Source organism: Nerophis lumbriciformis, linkage group LG27 (assembly GCF_033978685.3).
Source record: "Nerophis lumbriciformis linkage group LG27, RoL_Nlum_v2.1, whole genome shotgun sequence".
Taxonomy (NCBI): domain Eukaryota; kingdom Metazoa; phylum Chordata; class Actinopteri; order Syngnathiformes; family Syngnathidae; genus Nerophis; species Nerophis lumbriciformis.
Window position 1 is genome coordinate 24,212,198 of NC_084574.2, and position 14,565 is coordinate 24,226,762.

General features: G+C 44.1%; 1 long non-coding RNA gene across 1 annotated transcript in view; it reads left to right on the forward strand.

The window, feature by feature from the left end:
* Positions 1–4,688: 4,688 nt before the first annotated feature.
* Positions 4,689–14,565, forward strand: part of LOC140679959 (uncharacterized) — a 30,464-nt gene continuing 20,587 nt past the window's right edge. The window contains exon 1 of the long non-coding RNA XR_012051251.1: positions 4,689–4,809. This is a non-coding gene — a long non-coding RNA (uncharacterized lncRNA). The remainder of the gene's footprint in view (positions 4,810–14,565) is intronic.

Sequence of the window (14,565 nt, forward strand, 5' to 3'; positions counted from 1 at the left end):
CCAAGGTCCACTTGACACTCTCGGGTTGTTGTTGTTGTTTCTTAAAGGTACCCCATAATTTCCTGACCACCATGAATTAGACAATTTCGTGCTCCCATTTTGTCATGTTTTATCTTTACATACCACCAGTGTTTTCATTCTACAGCAGACTATATGCGGTAAATTATGACTTCAGTTTTGGATAATATGGCAACAAAAACACAACAAAAACAGACTTCTGTGTCTCACAGGATGTAAACATGATTGGCCTGTTTTACAAAAGCGGCCTGTTTTCTCTTCTGCCTACACCACAGGAAGTTGTCCCATTGTCTCTACGGAGAGAGGAAGTGGCTTGAAGCAGACCACTAGCTCGATCTATTGAGAGTGAGGTAAATTATTCATCATCACTTACAAATGGACGGCATTGCTGGGTTGGCTGACCGCAGTGACCTGTCGAGACAGCTGACCTCTATTAAGTGAGAGACTCTCTCACAGTTGGTTGATTTTACAAGCAGTGATGTTTGCAGTTGGTAGGAGTAAATATTTAAAGATCATAAAAATATCATAAGCAAAAAGTGTTATTTTTTTTACCCGATGAATGACATTTCATAAGGTAGAACTAATTGTAAAACCAAGAACACATCTGAATCAAATTATAAAATAAATATTTCATTAAAATACATTTTTTGAGGAGTTTACAGTATTTTATATTTAACATTTTCTGACAGTAGTAATTTTTACAAAATATAAAAAAACAGTTAACGCCTTTTTATATATATATATATATATATATATATATATATATATATATATATATATATATATGTATGTGTGGGGAAAAAAATCACAAGACTATTTCATCTCTACAGGCCTGTTTCATGAGGGGGGGGTACCCTCAATCATCAGGAGATTTTAATGGGAGCCTTCGCATACCATGGTTTATATAGGGCACAGAGTGGGTGGGTACAGGCTGTCGTAGGGGCGTGGTGATTGGCTCATGTGTTACCTAGGAGGTGTGTCCGTCTATGGCGGCATGCTGTTACAATTTCGCTGCGCTTGTTGAGGGATGACAGGTCTGGACGGTAAATAATAAACAGTTTCTCTTTCAAGCATAGGTTGCATCTTTTATTACCACTATTGTAAGGTGTGCTGGATGCAAGAATTTGCCATGTTATTGAATATTCAACATTATTGTCTTTGAGGTCCCAAATGTGTTTGCTGAGTTCTGTGGTATTTCGCAGGTTTTTGTTCCTGAAAGAAGCCTTGTGATTGTTCCATCTGGTTTTGAATTCTCCCTCGGTTAATCCTACATATGTGTCGGATGTGTTAATGTCCTTGCGTATTACCTTAGATTGGTAGACAACTGATGTTTGTAAGCACCCCCCGTTGAGAGGGCAATCAGGTTTCTTTCGACAGTTACAGCCTTTGTTGGTTTTGGAGTCGCTCTGTCTGGGGGTCGACGGCTCATTTGCAATTGTTTTGTTGTGGTTTGAGATGATTTGTCGTATATTGTTCATGCAGCTGTAGCTCAATTTAATGTTGTTCTTGTTGAATACTTTTCTTAGGGTGTTGTCTTTGGGAAAGTGTTTGTCAATCAGATTGAGGAATTTGTGTCCAATGTTAGTTGAGACGTTTTTGCTGTATGGGGGGTTGTACCAGATGATGTCGTTTCGTTTTCTGTTCTTTTTTGGCTGGTTTCCTGGCGTGGGTTCATAGGTGAGGGTGAAATTGTATCCGCTTTCATCAAGGGCTTTTTGGTACGGGGGGGTTGCTTGGTCAAATTCAGCTTTGCTAGATGACAGCATCGATAGCCTTTTATTGATTCCGGTAGGTATTCTTTTTGTGGTGGTGGGTGGGTGGTTGCTGTCATGGTGCACGTATTGGAGTGTTGTGTTGGGTTTCGTGAATGGTTGGTAGCTGTTATTTCTCAGGTTGAAAGTGACGTCAAGGAAGTTGACGGTTTGCTTGTTGGCTTCAATCGTGATCCGTAGGCCATTCTCTTTGAAAATTTGGCATATGCGCTTCTTGGTATTCTCGCTGCTCCTTGGCGAGGCGCGACACACTGCCAGTCCGTCATCACGGTAAATACCAAGGTTCAGATTGAGGCTAGCGAGCTGGGAGAGGAGGAAACTCCCAACGAGTTCACACGTTTCTGCTCCGTCAAAACTTCCCATAGTGACGTCAAATGTTGCATTGTTCTTTTTTTGCCATGGTGTACTGTTGTGGATGAGAATGGAGTTTTTTGCGTGGATGATGATGTTTCTTTCGTTGCCTGTGATTGAGTCGTAGTCTGAGGCGAAGTCTAGTGCTTGAGTCAGTAGGTCTTGCGTGATGGAAGGGTAAAATTCCTCGATATGAAAGGAGATAAAGTTGTGCTGTTGTTTGTCTTGGATGTTGTTGAACCATTTGATTACTGCTGCTGTATTTCTCCATTGGTTGAGTGGTGTTTTGTCCTTGATTTTTGTGTTGACTCTGTCCAGGATTATTTTGCTGATTTTTCCTATTTCAGATTTAGTTGGGTTTATTAGTCGGCATGTTGGGTTATTTGCGAAGTTGGGTTTGTGGTCCTTCAATGTGATGAAGGCTTCCTTGTTGGCTGTGGCGTCCACCCTGTCCTCAATGTCCAGTTCAGCCGCGATCCTTTTATTTTCCAGGTGGATGTTCTGTAAGGTGTTGGGTTGCGCTTTTTTGTATGATTTGGTGATGCTTCTGTCCAGTAAGGTGTGGTGTTCTGGTATGTCCATTCTGTAGAAGTTTGTGGTTTTATCGGCAGCTATGATGAGGTTGTTTACTTTCTTGATGCGCTCCTTGTCATTTTTCAGCTTGGTGAGGAGTGGGTTGTGGATTGGCTTGAATTTGACTGATTGTATCATTTTGAGCATGTCGTTCTCAAAATCCTTTAGTTCCTCAACTGTGGGTGGGTTCTTGGTAGATTTGAATCCGTAAGTTTTCTTTTGCGTTCCTTTTGTTTCAGGGTGGAGGAAAAAATGTGCTTTCCACCGCATCCTTCTTAGGAAGTGTTCCGTCTTTTCTATGAGCCTTAGCTTGTAGTCATTCTGCGCGGGTATGGGAATGTTCTTCGTGGAGTAGTCGATGTTGAATTTTTCCATTTCTGATCGTCGTACAGTGCTCAACAAATGTCAATTTGGAGCGGAGTATATGTCTTAATAAGGTTATCCAAAAAATAGTGCTCGATACCGTAGTAGAGCGCAATATTGCGCTCTACTACGGTATCGAGCACTATTTTTTGGATAACCTTATTAAGACATATATATATATATATATATATATATATATATATATATATATATATATATATATATATATATATATATATATATATACATCTCACCTTTTTAAAATTTTCATTAGACATTGTAAACAGATAACAATTAAAAAATATTAAATTTTATTAAATTTTATAAGCGATGACGTCATACGTCATTGAACGGGGGACTTGTCATTCCGTGTATCACCAATAGAGACCGACAGAGAACATACCTTTGAATCCGAGCCTGAGCGGGATTGGTCAATAACACGGAAGTGAGTGTTCCCCCGCCCCCCTCTAACTTTATGACGCAAAAGTTCACATAGCAAAACAAACGCCGTCTTTCAAAACGGCAACAATACAAACCTGAGAAAATCTCCAATATCATTTTACAAAATATGTTCACCAGAATTTTCAAACAATAACCAAGATAATAAAACTACCATAAAAGAGGACACATAAAACAAAAGAAACGAGAGTGTAAGGGATCATACTTGAAAGAAAATTAAGACGAACAAACAAATTGAAAGCATCATATCCGTGTACCTTCCGTTCATTCTATTTCCAATTCTTAAACGCAAATCAAAAAACAAAATTAGGGCTGTTTTTCGATTTTTTTTATTATATATGGCAGATTTGAAAACAAACAAAAAAAGGTTGATTTTCATAAAAATATTGCCATAAATTTTGATTTTGTGTTGTTTTCCTTTTATGGATTTTTATTTTTCCAGATAAACACAAAAATCGAATATACGTTCATCCAAAATGCAAGAATGCTTGTGTACCTATGTGATGACAAATTGAACCGGAAGCAGTATTTTAGCTTTTTCTTTGCGTTTAGCATGTTTTAGCATAACGGTAACGTCTTTGTTCAGCAGGAGTCCTATTGTCGTTTTAAAGAGGTGACATTAAATAGTTGTTCAACTTTTGTTTCAGAAATGAAAATTGGAAAAATGGCCCGAAATTTGTTTTTTTGAATTCGACATTGAATGAAAGGAAAGCTACACGGACCCTATACATTAAATTAAATAATGTTCCAGCACCCCCCGCGACCCCAAAAGGGACAAGCGGTAGAAATGGATGGATGGGTGTTTTTAATTTTTTTTTTTTTTTGGAATGCAGGAAGTTTTCATGACCTTTTTGCTTTTCATAGTCATAATTAATGAGTTGTAATATTTTTAGATAAAACAAAAATACATTTAGTTTACATGATTTACTCCGGATTTGTAGTCTTGGAATTTTTCCTTGTAAAAATAAAAGTTTAATAGCATTCTCCTAGCGAAAGTTTGTGTTTTTACTAGTTGTGGCTATAAACTTACAAACAAGTGTAGAACTGTGTGTGTCTCAAAATATTAAAATACTAATTTGTGCTATAATTTGTAATTTCCGCCTAAAGTTACTCAAAGCCATCTAAAATACTACACTACCCACAATGCACCTCTACAAAGACGACCAAAAGGAACAACAAAGCGTTCCAGCCTCAATGACAGCTGAGCAAAGTTTTGCCGGGGGAAACTTCAATGCCGACTACACCCTCGAACGGACACACATAAGTTAACAATGTAAGTGTAACAACTTCCACTTTTTCAACTTACTGCTGACATGTCACAGCCTGGCACCTGTAGACGTCGATGTAGTGTCTTCCGCCAAACTTCGAGGGGAAATTGGCATAACGTTGCAGGGTGGATGTTGCAGATATACGTTTTCATGCTGATAGGAATATTATCTGTATTTCTGACATCATTGAATGGAACTATATTCACCACATGTTGGTTATACATCATGTCAATATCTTAGGCAAGAAGCATGTATGTTAGTGCAGTGTTTTTCAACCACTGTGCCGCGGCACACTAGTGTGCCGTGATATACAGTCTGGTTTGCCGTGGGAGATTATGTCATTTCACTTAATTGGGTTAAAAATATTTGTTGCAAACCATCCATCCATCCATCCATCCATCCATCCATCTTCTTCCGCTTATCCGAGGTCGGGTCGCGGGGGCAGCAGCCTAAGCAGGGAAGCCCAGACTGCCCTCTCCCCAGCCACTTCGTCCAGCTCTTCCCGTGGGACCCCGAGGCGTTCCCAGGCCAGCCGGGAGACATAGTCTTCCCAACGTGTCCTGGGTCTTCCCCGCGGCCTCCTACCGGTCGGACGTGCCCTAAACACCTCCCTAGGGAAGCGCTCGGGTGGCATCCTGACCAGATGCCCGAACCACCTCATCTGGCTCCTCTCGATGTGGAGGAGCAGCGGCTTTACTTTGAGCTCCCCCCGGATGGCAGAGCTTCTCACCCTATCTCTAAGGGAGAGCCCCGCCACCCGGCGGAGATAACTCATTTCGGCCGCTTGTACCCGTGATCGTGTCCTTTCGGTCATAACCCAAAGCTCATGACCATAGGTGAGGATGGGAACGTAGATCGACCGGTAAATTGAGAGCTTTGCCTTCCGGCTCAGCTCCTTCTTCACCACAACGGATCGATACAGCGTCCGCATTACTGAAGACGCCGCACCGATCCGCCTGTCGATCTCACGATCCACTTTTCCCTCACTCGTGAACAAGACTCCGAGGTACTTGAACTCCTCCACTTGGGGCAAGATCTCCTACCCAACCCGGAGATGGCACTCCACCCTTTTCCGGGCGAGAACCATGGACTCGGACTTGGAGGTGCTGATTCTCATCCCAGTCGCTTCACACTCGGCTGCGAACCGATCCAGCGAGAGCTGAAGATCCTGGCCAGATGAAGCCATCGGGACCACATCATCTGCAAAAAGCAGAGACCTAATCCTGCAGCCACCAAACCAGATCCCCTCAACGCCTTGACTGCGCCTAGAAATTCTGTCCATAAAAGTTATGAACAGAATCGGTGACAAAGGGCAGCCCTGGCGGAGTCCAACCCTCACTGGAAACGTGTCCGACTTACTGCCGGCAATGCGGACCAAGCTCTGGCACTGAGCATACAGGGGGCGGACTGCCACAATCAGACAGTCCGATACCCCATACTCCTTGAGCACTCCCCACAGGACTTCCCGAGGGACACGGTCGAATGCCTTCTCCAAGTCCACAAAACACATGTAGACTGGTTGGGCAAACTCCCATGCACCCTCAAGGACCCTGCCGAGAGTATAGAGCTGGTCCACAGTTCCACGACCAGGACGAAAACCACACTGTTCCTCCTGAATCCGAAGTTCGACTATCCGGCGTAGCCTCCTCTCCAGTACACCCGAATAGACCTTACCGGGAAGGCTGAGGAGTGTGATCCCACGATAGTTAGAACACACCCTCCGGTTCCCCTTCTTAAAGAGAGGAACCACCACCCCGGTCTGCCAATCCAGAGGTACCGCCCCCGATGTCCACGCGATGCTGCAGAGTCTCGTCAACCAAGACAGCCCCACAGCATCCAGAGCCTTAAGGAACTCCGGGCGGATCTGATCCACCCCCGGGGCCTTGCCACCGAGGAGCTTTTTAACTACCTCGGCAACCTCAGCCCCAGAAATAGGAGAGCCCACCACAGATTCCCCAGGCCCTGCTTCCTCATAGGAAGACGTGTTGGTGGGATTGAGGAGGTCTTCGAAGTATTCCCTCCACCGATCCACAACATCCGCAGTCGAGGTCAGCAGAACACCATCCTCGCCATACACGGTGTTGATAGTGCACTGCTTCCCCTTCCTGAGGCGGCGGATGGTGGTCCAGAATTGCTTCGAAGCCGTCCGGAAGTCGCTTTCCATGGCTTCCCCGAACTCCTCCCATGTCCGAATTTTTGCCTCTGTGACCGCTGAAGCCGCACACCGCTGGGCCTGTCGGTACCTGTCCGCTGCCTCAGGAGTCCCATGAGCCAAAAGAACCCGATAGGACTCCTTCTTCAGCTTGACGGCATCCCTCACCGCCGGTGTCCACCAACGGGTTCTAGGATTACCGCCACGACAGGCACCAACTACCTTGCGGCCACAGCTCCAATCAGCCGCCTCGACAATAGAGGCGCGGAACATGGTCCATTCGGACTCAATGTCCAGTACCTCCCTCGTGACATGTTCAAAGTTCTTTCGGAGGTGGGAATTTAAACTTTCTCTGACAGGAGATTCTGCCAGACGTTCCCAGCAAACCCTCACAATGCGTTTGGGCCTGCCAGGTCTGTCCGGCATCTTCCCCCACCATCGCAGCCAACTCACCACCAGGTGGTGATCGGTAGAAAGCTCCGCCCCTCTCTTCATCCGAGTGTCCAAAACATGAGGCCGCAAATCCGATGACACAACTACAAAGTCGATCATGGAACTGCGGCCTAGGGTGTCCTGGTGCCAAGTGCACATATGGACACCCTTATGCTTGAACATGGTGTTTGTTATGGACAATCTGTGACGGGCACAAAAGTCCAATAACAAAACACCGCTCGGGTTCAGATCCGGGCAGCCATTCTTCCCAATCACGCCTCTCCAGGTTTCACTGTCGCTGCCAACATGAGCATTGAAGTCCCCCAGTAGAACGAGGGAATCACCCGGGGGAGCACTCTCAAGTACTCCCTCGAGTGAATCCAAAAACGGTGGGTACTCTGAGCTGCGGTTTGGCGCGTAAGCGCAAACCACAGTCAGGAACCGTTCCCCCACCCGAAGGCGGAGGGAAGCTACCCTCTCGTCCACCGGGTTGAACTCCAATGTGCAGGCTCTGAGCCGGGGGGAAACAAGAATTGCCACCCCAGCCCGTCGCCTCTCACTGCCGGCAACGCCAGAGTGGAAGAGAGTCCAGCCCCTCTCGAGAGAACTGGTTCCAGAGCCCTTGCTGTGCGTCGAAGTGAGTCCGACTATATCTAGCCGGAACTTCTCCACCTCGCGCACTAGCTCAGGCTCCTTCCCCCCCAGCGAGGTGACGTTCCACGTCCCAAGAGCTAGCTTCTGTAGCCGAGGATCGGACCGCCAAGTGCCCTGCCTTCGGCTGCCGCCCAGCTCACATCGCACCCGACCTCTATGACCCCTGCTATGGGTGGTGAGCCCATTGGAGGGGGGACCCACGTTGCCTCTTCGGGCTGTGCCCGGCCGGGCCCCATGGGGACAGGCCCGGCCACCAGGCGCTCGCCATCGTGCCCCACCTCCGGGCCTGGCTCCAGAGGGGGGCCCCGGTGACCCGCGTCCGGGCGAGGGAAATCTGGGTTCCTTGTCAGTGTTCCTCATAGAGATCTTCGAGCTGCTCTTTGTCTGATCCCTCACCTTGACCAGTTTGCCTTGGGAGACCCTACCAGGGGGCATAGAAGCCCCCGGACAACATAGCTCCTAGGATCATTGTTGCAAACCAGTAATTATAATTCGCAAATGTGCCCTTGTTGAGTGTGTGTGCTGTCTAGAGCTCGGCAAAGTAACCGTGTAATACTCTTCCATATCAGTAGGTGGCAGCAGGTAGCTAATTGCTTTGTAGATGTCGGGAACATGGTTTGTCATGATCACAATATGCAGACGACAGCGGGAGGCAGTGTCCAGGTAAAAAGGTATCTAACGCTTAAATCAAAAATAAACAAAAGGCGAGTGCCGCTAAGAAAAGGTATTGAAGCCTAGGGATGGCTATGCAAAAGAAAACTAAAACTGAACTGGCTGCAAAGTAAACGAAAACAGAATGCTGGACGACAGCAAAGACTTACAGCGTGTGGAGCAGACGGTGTCCATAAAGTACGTCCATACATGACAATCAACAATGTCCCCACAAAGAAGGATAGCATCCGCACAATTTAAATAATCTGGATTGCAAAGTAGATGCGGGAAATAGCAATCAAGGAAGACATGAAACTGCTACAGGAAAATACCAACAAAACAGGAAAAGCCACCAAAATAGGAGCGCAAGACAAGAACTAAAACACTACACACAGGAAAACACCAAAAAATTCAAAATAAGTCACGGCGTGATGTGACAGGTCGTGACAGTACACCTACTTTGAGACAAGAGCTTTTTTGATGCACGGTTGGTTATGGTTTGAATTCATATCCACCAATTACGAGAACAACTTTTTACTGTCATTTATCGGCTACTGAGTTTCATTTTTTTATGTTTTCTGCTGGTGGTGTGCCTCAGAATTTTGTCAATGAAAAAAATGTGCCTTGGCTCAGAAAAGGTTGAAAACACTGTTAGTGAACGTTAGCAATGCCAATAACAGTTTTGCAGTAAAGTATCAGTATCAGCGTTGGTATGATCAATACTGCCCATGTATTGGATTAAGTATATAATAGTGTTGTCCCGATACCATTTTGATACTTTTCAGTACTTTTCGATACTTTTCTAAATAAAGGGGACCACAAAAAATTGCATTATTGGCTTTATTTTAACAAAAAATCTCAGGGTACATTAAACAATAATATAGTGAACATACAAGACAACTTGTCTTTAGCTGGTGACATATGCAGTAACATCCATCCATCCATCTTCTTCCGCTTATCCGAGGTCGGGTCGCGGGGGAAGCAGCCTAAGCAGGGAAGCCCAGACTTCCCTCTCCCCAGCCACTTCGTCCAGCTCCTCCCGGAGGATCCGAGGCGTTCCCAGGTCCGCCGGGAGACATAGTCTTCCCTACCTACTCAGTGGCCTAGTGGTTAGAGTGTCTGCCCTGAGATCGGTAGGTTGTGAGTTCAAACCCCGGCCGAGTCATACCAAAGACTATAAAAATGGGACCCATTACCTCCCTGGTTGGCACTCAGCATCAAGGGTTGGAATTGGGGGTTAAATCACCACAATGATTCCCGGGCGTGGCCACCGCTGCTGCTCACTGCTCCCCTCACCTCCCAGGGGGTGAACAAGGGGATGGGTTGAATGCAGAGGACACATTTCACCACACCTAATGTGTCTGTGACAATCATTGGTACTTTAACTTAACTTAACGTGTCCTGGGTCTTCCCCATGGCCTCCTACTGGTCGGACGTGCCCGAAACACCTCCCGAGGGAGGCGTTCGGGTGGCATCCTGACCAGATGCCCGAACCACCTCATCTGGCTCCTCTCGATGTGGAGGAGCAGCGGCTTTACTTTGAGCTCCTCCCGGATGACAGAGCTTCTCACCCTATCTCTAAGGAAGAGCCCTGCCACCCGGCGGAGGAAACTCATTTCGGCTGCTTGTACTAGTGATCTTGTCCTTTTGGTCATAACCCAAAGTTCATGACCATAGGTGAGGATGGGAACGTAGATCGACCGGTAAATTGAGAGCTTTGCCTTCCGGCTCAGCTCTTTCTTCACCACAACGGATCGATACAGCGTCCGCATTACTGAAGACGCCGCACCGATTCGTCTGTCGATGTCACGATCCACTCTTCCCTCACTCGTGAACAAGACTCCGAGGTACTTGAACTCCTCCACTTGGGGCAGGGTCTCCTCCCCAACCCGGAGATGGCACTCCACCCTTTTCCGGGCGAGAACCATGGACTCGGACTTGGAGGTGCTGATTCTCATCCCAGTCGCTATACACTCAGCTGCGAACCGATCCAGTGAGAGCTGAAGATCCTGGCCAGATGAAGCCATCAAGACCACATCATCTGCTTAAAGCAGAGACCTAATCCTGCAGCCACCAAAACAGATCCCCTTAACGCCTTGACTGCGCTTAGAAATTCTGTCCATAAAAGTTATGAACAGAATCGGTGACAAAGAGCAGCCTTGGCGGAGTCCAACCTTCACTGGAAACGGGCCCGACTTACTGCCGGCAATGCGGACCAAGCTCTGACACTGATCATACAGGGAGCGGAACGCCACAATCAACATTTTGTGTCATTTTCCATTCTATTATTTTGTCAAAATTATTAAGGACAAGTGGTAAATAATTATTAACATAATTGTTAATTTACTGTTGATATCTGCTTACTTTCTCTTTTAACATGTTCTATCTACACTTCTGTTAAAAAGTAATAATCACTTATTCTTCTGTTGTTTGGATGCTTTACATTAGTTTTGAATGATACCACAAACTCTTGTGGGATCATCCACAAAATGGTGGTATCAAATGTTTATAATAACTGCTGGATCTACTCTCTATTTTATGCTGCAGCTGTTATATATATATATATATATATATATATATATATATATATATATATATATATATATATATATATATATATATATATATATATATATATATATATATACTGTAATATTGTACATGGTAATTGTTATATATTGTATATATGATATAAACATATATAATATAATATAATATATCAGTATATACTGATATATACTGTACATATATTATGTAAATATTAGGTATGTTATATTTTATATTGCTACCACGGTACATTTTTAGTCTATTTTATACCTGCATTGTCCTTTCCATCCTTACACTTTCCATCTTTTGTAACTGAGCTACTGTGTGGAACAATTTCCCTTGTGGATCATTAAAGTTTGTCTAAGTCTAAGTTTAGGCATCAATCTGATACCAAGTCATTACAGGATCATACATTGGTTATATTAAAAGTCATCATGTGTCCAGGGACATATATCCTGAGTTTATAAACATAATATACATTTTAAAAAGATTTTGTGATGCTAAAAAATATCAATGTAATCATAGTAGTATCGACTAGATACGCTCCTGTTCTTGGTATCATAACAGTGGATGTCAGGTGTAGATCCACCCATGGCATTTGTTTACATTCAGGAACGGCGTCATTAGCTGTGACGCCGGTGAGCTTCGATGTGTAGTGAAGCATGTTTAGCTACTCCTCGTCCTGCAGGGATGATACTTGTAAGAAACTTACTTTATTTGTCGCCATGGAGGCGAGAATTAGTGATTTACAAGTAGTTAAAACACTGCCGATTGCCGACTCATAAGCTATAGCTTCACCTTTATCGTTAGTTTTTAAGCCAAAAAGACTCTGTTCTCTCCTTTCTGTCTACACACTGTGTCTGCTTGTAAGTACTCCGTGATTGTGCGCTGCCGAACATGCTCCTTTGCTCGTAAAACCAGCAATGACACGATGGGGTGTGGGGGACCGGTACTTTTTAGAGGCGGTATAGTACCGAATATGATTCATTAGTATCGCGGTACTATACCAATACCGGTATGCCGTACAACCTTAGTATCTAAATATTTAAGTATCTAAACAACAGAAGAATAAGTGCATATGACATTTTAACATAGTGTAGATAAACACATGTTACAACAGAATGTAACCACATATTAACAAGAAATTATCAAAGAGATTAATAATAGTTTTGACAAAATAATACAACTTGAAATGACACAGTATGTGGCCGCATACAATAGTAGCCAAATTAGGAGCCTTTGTAACTTGTTTGAAATGGTTCTAATATGATTTATATGGAAACTATATATCGTTATTGCAGGAGGCTGCAATATATACTGTGATATAGATTTTAGGCCATATTGCCCATCCCTAGCTTCGATGAAGCAGCTCCCCAGCGCTGGTAGCACTCATACAGGCCCAGATCCTTATGCTCCTTGACTGTAGGACTGAATTATCTTAGTACTATTATGTCGTACTACTGTCACAGAAAGGTATAGGGCCCACGAAAGAAAGAGTGAGCGCTGTAGTCGAGGCCAGGGAACCCAAAATGCCTCAGAGGTCAGAAGTTTCTTGGGTCTCGTAGGATTTAGTTCCAGATTCATGACGGGTTTTGCAACTCTGTCAGAGCCGCTACGACGCCTGACCAGAAAAGATGTGCCATTTAATTTTGGTCCAGAGCAGAAAAAAGCATTTCAGGGCTTTAAGCAGGGGTCGGCAACCCAACATGTTGAAAGAGCCATATTGGACCAAAAATAAATTTAAAAAAAAATCTGTCTGGAGCCGCAAAAATGTTAAAGTCTTATGTAAGTGTTATAATGAAGACAACACATGATGTAAGTGTCTATATTAGCTATAATAGCCTACTATCAAAAATACCTTAAAAGTCTTATATATAGTAAGTGTTATAATGAAGACAACACATGCTGTGTCTATATTAGCTATATTAGCCTACTATCAAAATGACTTTAAACGTCTTATATAAGTGTTATATTGAAGGCAACGCATGATGTAAGTGTCTATATTAGCTAAATAAGCCTACTATCAAAATTACTATGTGTCGCAGGGTGATGCAAATCTTTGTTGACAGAAATGTAATATTTATGCTACACATTTTTACAACATTGAAAAAATATTAGTAAAACGGAGGCTTCTCAGAGGGTGAGATAACTCCTGGAAATTACTGACTTAGAATGTGTGTGTCCAAGTTAAAGGAAACGGCAGGCTGTCTTCTTCTAATGGATTTATTACAATCTTTGCAAGCCGGGTAATGTTTGCCGTGGTCTGGAACAACATGGCAAACAATCAGAAATGCAGCCAATATTACATACAGATAATGTGTCATGAGACATGCAAATATAAATTAAATACACAGAGGACATAAGTAAAGGAAAGTAAACAAACTCAAATATGCCCACAAACGAGGCATAATGATGCAATATGTACACACAGCTAGCCTAAATAGCATGTTAGCAAATCAGTAACATCAACAAAGCTCACCTTTGGGCATTCACGCACTGCATAAAATGTTTGGTGGACAAAATAAGACAAAGAAGGAATCGCATACAATGTCTTTCTGTGGCAGCATTGGAGAAAGTTGTACATGAAAACAAACAAAACGGTGAGTTCAAGGACCGTCAAAATTAGTGGGACAAAACGGGGCTGGCCAAATGCTGTCATCAGTGAAGCATAAACACAAACATATTAAACAGTGGGCTTTCTAACAATTACAAAGGTTTGTGTTATGTTTGTCCTCCTCCAGAAACATTATTTAAAACAATAAATATATTTTCACCCCATCCTTTTCCATTTTTGAAGAAACTCCAGGGAGCCATTAGAGCGGTGCTAAAGAGCCGCATGCGGCTCTATAGCGGCGGGTTGCTGACCCTTGACTTAAAGGATGAGCTCTATAGCGGCGGGTTGCAGACCCCTGACTTAAAGGATGAGCAAGCCAAACCTACTACATTAGCTTACTTTGACAAGGAAGCTCCAATCCAAGCTATAGCGGATGGGAGCCCTGTGGGTCTAGGGGCAGTGTTAGTGCTGGACCAGCAGGGGAAGATGGTACGTGTGTGTGTGTGTGTGTGTGTGTGTGTGTGTGTGTGTGTGTGTGTGTGTGTGTGTGTGTGTGTGTGTGTGTGTGTGTGTGTGTGTGTGTGTGTGTGTGTGTGTGTGTGTGTGTGTGTGTGTGTGTGTGTGTGTGTGTGTGTGTGTGTGTGTGTGTGTGTGTGTGTGTGTGTGTGTGTGTGTGTGTGTGTGTGTGTGTGTGTGTGTGTGTGTGTGTGTGTGTGTGTGTGTGTGTGTGTGTGTGTGTGTGTGTGTGTGTGTGTGTGTGTGTGTGTGTGT